The following is a 9680-nucleotide window of genomic DNA, read 5'->3' on the forward strand; positions in this document are numbered from 1 at the left end:
TCTCTTTGCACAATTTCTTTTCTTTGGAACATTGGTTGCTTGTCAGTATTTGTGTGTAGTTTTTCATTGATCTATTGCGTTTCTTTATTCTACTGTGGATGCCTGCAAGAAAAATGAATCTCAAGGTAGAATATTCAGTTGCAGATATGGACAAATGGAGTTTCATCTAGCTAAATACGAGGAGTTGCACTTCAGGAAGTGAAATGCAAAGGGACATTAATCTGTTAATGAACGCAGCAGGCCAGGCAGCATCTCTAGGAAGAGGTACAGTCGACGTTTCAGGTCGAGGCCCTTCGTCAGGACTAACTGAAGGAAGATTAGCTCTTCCTAGCTAGTTCCTCTTACTAGCTCTTTCTTCAGTTAGTCCCGATGAAGGGCCTCGGCCTGAAACATCGACTGTACCTCTTCCTAGAGATGCTGCCTTGCCTGCTGCGTTCTCAAGCAACTTTGATGCGTGTTGCTTGAATTTCTAGCATCTGCAGAATTCCTCGTGTTTGCGTTAATCTGTTAATGACAAGATACATAACAGAGGGTGCTTGGCATCCAAGTCCATAGCTCGCTGAAAGAGGCTGAGAAAGAGTTGAAGACGGCACATGCCATGCTTGCTTTTATATTAGATGTGGCACTGAGTTCAAGTTTCGTGAAGTTCTTTTACAGCTGAATGCAATTGTAGTTGTGTCACATCTGGACTATTCATTCCATTCTGATCTGCACATTATAGGAAGGAATTAGAGGCTTTGAAGAGGATGAAGATGAGTTTTATCTCATTTAGAATGCATGAGCTATAAGGACAAGCTTGGGTTGATTTCTACGGAGTGGTGGAGGCTGAGGGAAAACCTGATTAATTTTACAAAATTATGAGAGGCATCGACAAAGTAGAAAAGCTAGAAAATGTCAGATATTAAATGTTTTCCAGGGTCAAAATGTCTACTACCAGAAGGTATGCATTCAAAATAAGAATGAGTTGTGCATGATAATTTCTTTTTTCACCACAGGAATGGTGAGCGTCTGGAATGTGCTGCCAGCGGTGATGGAGGAGTCCGGTATGACAGAGGCTTTTAGATCGACACACGAATGGACAGAAAATGGAGGGACGCTGGTATTGTATTTGCAGAAGGGATTGATTTAGGTAAGCTTTTTATTACTTGTTTAATTAGTATTACATAATATTGTGGGCTGAAGGACCTATTCCTGTGCTGGACTCTTCTATATTCTTAAAGGGGACCACGTCTGCAGTGGTCTTAGTTCAAGAAGAACCTAATTCAGGTGCATCTGCCTTGGGCAATGTACTGAACCATCATGACAGCTCTTCCTTGGTGGAGGTGGGGTGGGGGGTTGTGTTGCCTGAATGTCATGGGAAAGATCTTTTTACCAACTTGTGATGTTTGCTTGAATGCCACCTTTTGACCAAACCAGCCCATCACTAGTCTGTTTCTCAGCTCAGTCCTTACAGCAATCTCTGGCCCTCCATCCATTAACCTTGTCAAATGATCCCACCGGATCCTCCAGGTTTCTCTCCCCTACAACAACCCGTCCTCTGTGGGACCTGAGCTCAGCCCTATTTGATATGTATTGGGAGCTGGGCAATGGAAAATAGCCTTTTACACAAACAGACTGTTCAGAAACACACAATGCTTTGAATATTGAGTGGTCAAATTTTTGAAGCAGCAGGACTCAATGGAAATATCAGCAAAACCCTGCACATAACTTCATTAACACAAATTTACCAGCACCACACAGCTCCTTGGAATATCTGTTACTGGTTGTGGAGGCATCAGAGAAAGCACATCTTTGAAAAATGATGCACAGACTCTCGCCTGTCTTCCTAAGTGAGCAGGTGGGGCTTCAGTGGAATATCTCATCGAAAAGAGTAGCGTAGTTTGACAGTGGAGGGGTCCTCCTCTCTGAATGATGGAGATAATTGAATCATAGAGAAACGCAGCACAGAAACAGATTCTCCTATCAGACCTCCATTGTCCAGCCCTGTATCTCTTTCACCAATCAACTTCCCAGCTCTTTCTTTCAACCCTCCCCCTCCCAGTTTCACCTATCACCTTGTGTTTTTCTCCCCCTTCTCCCCAACTTTTAAATCTACTCCTCATCTTTATTTTTCTCCAGTCTACCGAAGGGTCTCAGCCCAAAACGTTGACTATACTTTTTCCCATAGATGCTGCCTGGCCTGCTGAGTTCCTCCAGCATTTTATGTGTGTATCCAGATGCAGGTTTTCTCTTGCTTGTGACAGAAATGGGCTCTTTGGCCCTCTGTGTTGGTGCCAAACTTCAAGCATCCACTTTTTACTAAAACCCTGCTATTTAATGTTAGCGTTATGATCAGCATAATGCTATTACCGCACCAGCAATCACTGATCAGGGTTTAATTCCTGTCATTTTCCATAGGGAGTTTGTGCATTCTCCCTCTGACCATATGGGATTGTTCTGGGAGATCCTGTTTCCTACACATTCCAAAGACATACTGCTTCAGGTTAGTGAATGGTGGGCATGTTATGAAGGCACTGGAAGCATGGCAACCATTGTGGGCTGCACCCATCACAATCCTTGCTGATATGATTTGACGCAAACAACGCATTTCACAGGATGCTTCAGTGTTTCGGTTCATGTAACAAATAAAGCTGATTTTCTTTTCCCCCAACATTCCCACCACTTCATTCCAGATTCTACACATTACTATCTTCTGATTCAATTACAACATGTCAGTAAGACAAAAGAACAGATAGTGGACTTCAGGAAGGATAAGACAAGGGCATACACACCATTCCCCATCGAGGGATCGGAGATCAGAATGGTGAGAAATTTCAAATTCCTATGTGCCAACATCTCTGTGTCATGGTCCGGTCTGTGAAGTCCGCATTCCGGTTCACGGTCCGATCCATCGACCCATGCTCCAGGTTTTCCTCTCTAACCTGTTTCTGTTCCTGTTTAGCACTAATTGAGGCAGCTGATTCTCGTTGGAGCTGGCTGCATAAATACCTTCAGAGACCAAGGCGGAGTGCTGGATTGTTCTTGTCCTTACTCCTTGTATCCCTTCCCCTGCCTTCTGTTTCCTTTCCTGAAGCCTTGCCTTGTCTTGCCGGTAACTCTCACCTCACCTTGAAGTTCTTGCCTCGCCTTGCATTACCTGAAGCCTTGCCTTGTCTTACCGGTAACTCTCGCCTTATCTTGCCTGAAGTCTTGTCTTGGAGCCACCCTGTACCTAGCTCCCTTCCTATCCCTTGCCTCCATTGGGTAAGCTAGGCCAGATTGCCGTTACCCTGCGGTGGGTCCTGTACCTTCCTGTTCCCTGCCTCTGTCGGGTAAGCCAGGCCAGATTGCCGTTACCCTGCGGTGGCTCTTGTCCCTTCCTGTCCCTTGCCCTCTGTCGGGTAAGTCAGGCCAGATTGCCGTTACCCTGCGGTGGGTTCTGTCCCTTCCTGTCCCTTGCCTCCGTCAGGTGGAGATCCACGCCCAGGAGGAGCTTCAAGCCTCACCTCAAGTCTCTAGCCAAGCCTCACCTCGTCTCTAGCCGAGCCTTGCCCCAAGCCATGCTTCAAGACCCCAAGCCTCAAGTCTCTTGTCTCAAGCCTCGCACTGCCTGCCAGCCAAGTCCCTGCCTAGTCCTGGGGTCTGAGCCAGAGGCAAGACCCAGCTTCTGGGCCCTTGTCCAGTCTCTGGCTCAGAGTCCAAGCCCTGGCTCCTAGCTCTCTTGTCCAGTCCTGTTCCAGGTTCCCGGTTTTCATGTCCATGTCTTAGCCCTCATCCTGTATCCTAGTCCTGTCCCTAGTACTTCAGTGCCTGTGTCTTGCACCTGGGTCCATTCCCAGCCACCCGCTTATGACGCTCTGAGGATCTACCCTGGGCCCCGCACATCGATGCAGTTCCTAAGAAGGCACAGCAGCCGCTGTATGTCATTCGGAATTTGAGAAGAGTTGGTATGTCACGAAAGATACTCACAAGTTTTTACAGATGTAGCTTGGGGGGTATTCTAGCTGGCTGCATCACCATCTGATATGGGGGGTGGGGAGGGGGGCACTACACAGGATCAAACTAAGCTGCAGAAAGTTGTGAACTCAGCCAGCTCCATCATTGGCACCAGCCTCCCCAGCATCCAGGACACCTTTAAAGAGTGATGCCTCAAAAAGGAGCCTTAAATCATTAAGTACCCCCATTACCCAAGACATGTCCTCTTCTCATTGTTACCATCAGGAAGGAGGTACACACTCAGTGATTCAGGAATAGTCTCCTCCCCTCAGATTTCTGAACGTACATTGAACCCGTGAACACTACCTCACTACTTTCATTTCTTTTTTTTTACTGTTTATTTAATCTAACGTTTTAAATACAACTTACCTTTCTGCTGCCCATTACACCGTTGGTGGTTAGGGCAACAATGAAGGTCCTCCATCTCTGGTGGTGTTCAGGGCTTCCTTCATCATGGCAGTAGCAGCTTCCTCTAGGTTTTCACTACTGTCAGTCATGCAAGTCCGGGGTGGAGATTCAGGACTACCATTGCACTCAGATGTAGAAGTATTCTCCATTGCTATTTCTGCAACAATTTTGTTTTACTTGTAAGGGTTGTTAGCCCTGAGCTGAACCCCTGAACCTGGTGGAATGGAGGACCACTCTTAGCCTTGTCTCTACTCTTTAACCTGTTTGGCATGGGTGACCCTACCAAGAGCCAAAGAATAAAGCCCTGACTCCAGCCAACGTAGACCTCCAGGTCACAGAGGCACACAAGCATCCAAGGAACAAGAAGATTGTGGTCCTCTTGGAGGACGGTAATTTATACGGATTTTTTTTTTACAATTTTTTATTATTATTATTGCAATGTACTACTGCATAACAAAAAATTTCATGACATATGACCGTGACATGAAACCTGATTCTGATTCAAAGGCCGGAGAGCTGCCTAATGAGCTGCAGCAGGATACATAAATTAATCTCGTCTTGGGGAATAAAGATACCGAAATACATAATACAATATTTTGGCATCTATTGGGACACCCAGAAGAAGAACCAAAGCCCATTATGTTAAACACCATCAGTAAGAAAAATGGTGACCTTGGGCAACTTTGAATGATAGATTATAAGAAGGAAGGAAAATGAAATAAAGTTGCCCTTCAGAGGATGTGAGTGAGTGGAATTAATATAAAATGTGAATTCCAATACTCTTGGATCAAGTTTCAAAGTTCAAAGTAAATTTATTATCAAAGTATTATCACCATATATTACCTTGAGATTCATTTTCTAGCAGACATTTACACAAAAATAAATACAATATAACCCACATAACATAGAGTGACAAACATCCTAAGCACAAAAGATGACAAATCATGCCAATAATAAATAAGAAATGAATATACACTAAATAATACTGAGAACATGTGTTGTAGAATCCTTGAAAATCAGTCTATAACTTGTGGAGGTCATTTCAATGTTAAGGTGCGTGAAATTACCTATACTGGTTCAGGGACACGGTGGTTGTTCCTGAACCTGATGGTCGAGATGGAGTAATCTCAAAGGAAAGTGGGCCAGTGTATTGTTGTTCAGTTTCAAGGTTCTGTATTAAAACTAGAGCCCTCTTTGAGTGCCACTTAATAAGTGTGTTAGCTGCTATGCTACTGCCCCAGCCACATCAAAACTGAAAATAGTTCAGGAAGTGACTAGAATTATGATGGTGCCATATCTAAGTGGTAAAACATTGCTAGCAACTACCGGCATGTTAATCACACACAAGTTGGACATCAGACCGAGTAAATAAAGTGATGTGCCATTAACTGGAAACTGCCATCATTAACAGGTTGATTTTAGCCTCAACTATTTTTTTGGCTTACTGAAATAATATATCACTTGTTTACTGGTTTTGCACATAGTGGTCAGAATGAATTTGCAGCAAAATTTTGGAGCCAAGTGGTAATTAAAGGTTGAAGTACTATTTTTTAAGAAATGGAGTGACTCTTAATAGAGTGCCTAGCACCCCCACAGTAATCCTCAAGCTCAGGTTCAAGTCTTATAGTCACAACAGTGCGCATGCGCCGGTCGTACATGCAGCCTGGTACAGCCGTTCCGATCTATTCTTTTACTTCCTTCTTCTTACTTTTTAATTTATAATACTTTTTTGTATTTTTTTCTCATGGTAACACGTCGAATCTGCACCCTCTCTAATATGCTGGCAGAGAGAGTTTTACTTGGGTTTTCTTTAGCGCTGGAAGTGATTACGTACCGACACTCAGGACAGAAGCAAGGTCACATTGGGTATTCCATGGACCAGCAAATTCCGGCCGGTTTAGCGAACAGAGCGGCAGACACCCCTGCTGAAATCCGGAGGAAAACACACAGAGGGAGATCACAAAGCCGAGGAAAGAGGACCGGGTCGAGACAACAGAGACATTTGGAGAAGAGTTGTTCGGTGGGTAATACCGTTCCGGTTGACCAGAAGTGCACCGAGAGCGGTAAGCCACGTGAAGGAGTGGGGTGCTTACTGATCTGGCTAACAACGGATGGTGCAATCTGGGGTATATTACGATCGAGGAACGTGTTTGCAGACTGGATATTGAACTTTTTACAGTTGGACTTCTGCCCATTCCACCGTGATACAACACTTGGCGGCACGGGAGGTCGTTCCTGCCTGTGGCCATTGAACGTGCAGCTCTTCCCGTGGAGGGTCAGACACCCTGAGCCAATAGAATGGTCCTGGACTTATTTTCCACCTGGCATAGTTTTGCATTTTGTTGTTTGATTGTTGGGGTTTTTTGTATTGCTATATTTACGCTCTATTCTTGGTTGGTGCGGCTGTAACGAAACCAGATTTCCCTCGGGATTAATAAAGTATATCTATCTATCTATTCTACCATAGATGTATACCCATAAATACAGCCAAACAAAACAGTGTTATTCTGGGGCCAAGGTGCAAAACACAATAGCAAAAGTCATACACAGCACAAGGCACGTATAGTACATATAAGACAGCAGTAAAATACAGTCACTCAAAAATCAGTCTAAGTGTATGTGCATGAATGTTGCAGCAGCTGAAAACAATACAACTTGTCTTCTGCCGCCAGCGCCAACTCCAATGCCCCTCTCCTGGATGGCTGCAAACTGGCGACAGCACAGCTTGAGGCCTAGTCCTTGCTATGACTAAGGCCAAGCAGCTCTCCTGCAGTCTGCCAATAAACCAGTGAATCAGGCCTGCAGCACTCCACATTACTAATGTCCTGCAGGTTAGTATAACTACAGAATGTCCTGAAGTTACAGGAAGCAAGATTGGGCTAAATGCATTTTTTTTTTCAGTTTAGGGATGAAGCATAGTTACAGGCCCTTCTGGCCCAATGCTCAATTACACCCTTTTGACCGATTAGCCTACTAAGCTGTACACCTTTGGAATGCGGGTAAAACTGGAGCACCCGGAAGAAACCCACACGGTCACAGGAAGAACATACAAAGTCGTTGCAGCGGTGAGAATTGAGCCTGGGTTGCTGGTGTTAAAGTAGTTGTACGCTAACCGCGAGGCTACTGTGCTGACACAAAAATGTGAAAAGCTCATCCTGTTTCCTTGAAAACGCCATGTTTCAAGGAATGAGGTTGTTGTGTTTGACTCTGGTTCATTTAAGAGTTATGGATTGGGGAAGGTGAGTTTGTGTTTAATTAATGTGATCTATATGTTTAGACTTCATCTCGTTTTATCAGGCTCTTGTGGCTCTTATTGAATTTTGTCAATGGCTATTCTCTGGCATGATGATGCAATCTATTCAACTGGCTGAGTTCAGCATGGTTAATTGCAGTTTTGTGTATCGATGGATGAAGAAATAGGAACAGCAACTTTTGATTTTTTTCTTTAATTTGTGTTTAATAAAAAGCTTTTGGGCTATAGAAACATCAGAAGCAAAAATATTAGTTACATTATGCCTCTATTGGCATTGATTACTTCTTGTATTTCGTTATTAAATATGTGGCGCTTTTAATGAAATTTTATATCATTACAGTAAATCATTTTCTGTGGCTTTCTTGTTCAATTTCAATCAAACTACTGACCCTTGAGTCTGGGGATCAATCTGAGATCATCCAGTTTAATCCAATTTAGTTGGAGACAGAGGCAACTTGCAGTTTTGATCTGATTAAGTTGATTTTCATAATTTTGGGTCAGTGGATTTAAATTAACTTGAAAGAATAGCTATATGGCTGGCTTTCATGTGGGGAGGAATGGGCAGTCACGGGGAAGCTGTTTCAGTTCACTCAGCACTGGGCAGGTAGAAGAGGGAGACTGAAGTAAATTGGAATTTTATTTCTTAAATGGACAGAGATTGAAAGAAATGGAGGAATATCAAGTCAAGTCAAGTTTATTGTCATTTAACTATATACATGTATACCATCAAATAAGACAATGTTTCTCTGGACCAGGGTGTAAAACATATATAACACACAATAATTAATGAAAGTAAGGATAAAATATACAGATGAATTATACATAAAGAAAAAAATGAATGTGCATAAGTTAAATATTGTAAGGTACGGAACAGATTAACTGGTGACACTTAATACTTTATTACTTTATACTTTATTGTCGCCAAACAATTGATACTAGAGCGTACAATCATCACAGTGATATTTGATTCTGCACTTCCCACTCCCTGGATTACAAATATTAAATATTAAAAATAGTAAAAATTAGTAAATATTAAAAATTTAAATTGTAAATCATAAATAGAAAACAGAAAAATGGAAAGTAAGGTAGTGCAAAAAAACCGAGAGGCAGGTCCGGATATTTGGAGGGTACGGCCCAGATCCGGGTCAGGATCCGTTCAGCAGTCTTATCACAGCTGGAAAGAAGCTGTTCCCAAATCTGGCCGTCCAAGTCTTCAAGCTCCTGAGCCTTCTCCTGGAGGGAAGAGGGACGAAAAGTGTGTTGTCTGGATGGGTCGTATCCTTGATTATCCTGGCAGCACTGTTCCGACAGCGTGAGGTGTAAAGTGAGTCCAAGGATGGAAGATTGGTTTGCGTGATGTGCTGGGCTGTGTTCATGATCTTTTGCAGCTTCTTTCGGTCATGGACAGGACAACTTCCATACCAGGTTGTGATGCACCCTAGAAGAATGCTTTCTACGGTGCATCTATAAAACTTAGTGAAGGTTTTAGGGGACAGGCCAAATTTCTTTATTTTTCTCAGGAAGTAAAGGCGCTGGTGGGCTTTCTTGGCAGTGAGCTCTGCTTGGTTGGACCAAGTCAGGTCATTTCTGATATTGACCCCGAGGAACTTAAAGCTTTTGACCTGTTCCACTTGCACACCACCGATGTAAATTGGGTCATGCGGTCTGCTACTCCTTCTGAAGTCAACAACCAATTCCTTCGTCTTGCTGACATTGAGGGATAGGTTATTGTCTTCGCACCATGCCACCAGGTTCTTAATTTCCTCTCTGTACTCAAACTCATCGTTACCCGAGATACGGCCTACAATTGTTGTGACATCAGCAAACTTATATATTGAGTTTGATGGAAACTTAGCATCACAATCATGGGTGTACAGTGAGTACAGCAGGGGGCTGAGTACACAGCCTTGTGGGGCACCAGTGCTCAGAGTGATTGTAGAGGGGAGCTTGTCCCCTATTTTTACAGCCTGGGTCCTGTCTGTGAGGAAGTTGAAGATCCAGCTGCAGATCTGAGTGCTAAGGCCCAGGTTCTGGAGCTTAGGAA

At 43.6% G+C, this 9680-nt stretch overlaps 1 long non-coding RNA gene across 1 annotated transcript; it reads left to right on the forward strand.

The window, feature by feature from the left end:
• The first annotated feature begins 34 nt into the window (after window positions 1–34).
• LOC134344992 (uncharacterized) lies at window positions 35–6422 on the forward strand. The gene is made up of 4 exons (XR_010017584.1): window positions 35–125; window positions 996–1129; window positions 2673–2803; window positions 6171–6422. It is a non-coding gene; the product is annotated as an uncharacterized LOC134344992 (long non-coding RNA).
• The last annotated feature ends 3258 nt before the right edge of the window (window positions 6423–9680 follow it).

Source organism: Mobula hypostoma, chromosome 4, assembly GCF_963921235.1.
Source record: "Mobula hypostoma chromosome 4, sMobHyp1.1, whole genome shotgun sequence".
NCBI classification, from domain to species: domain Eukaryota; kingdom Metazoa; phylum Chordata; class Chondrichthyes; order Myliobatiformes; family Myliobatidae; genus Mobula; species Mobula hypostoma.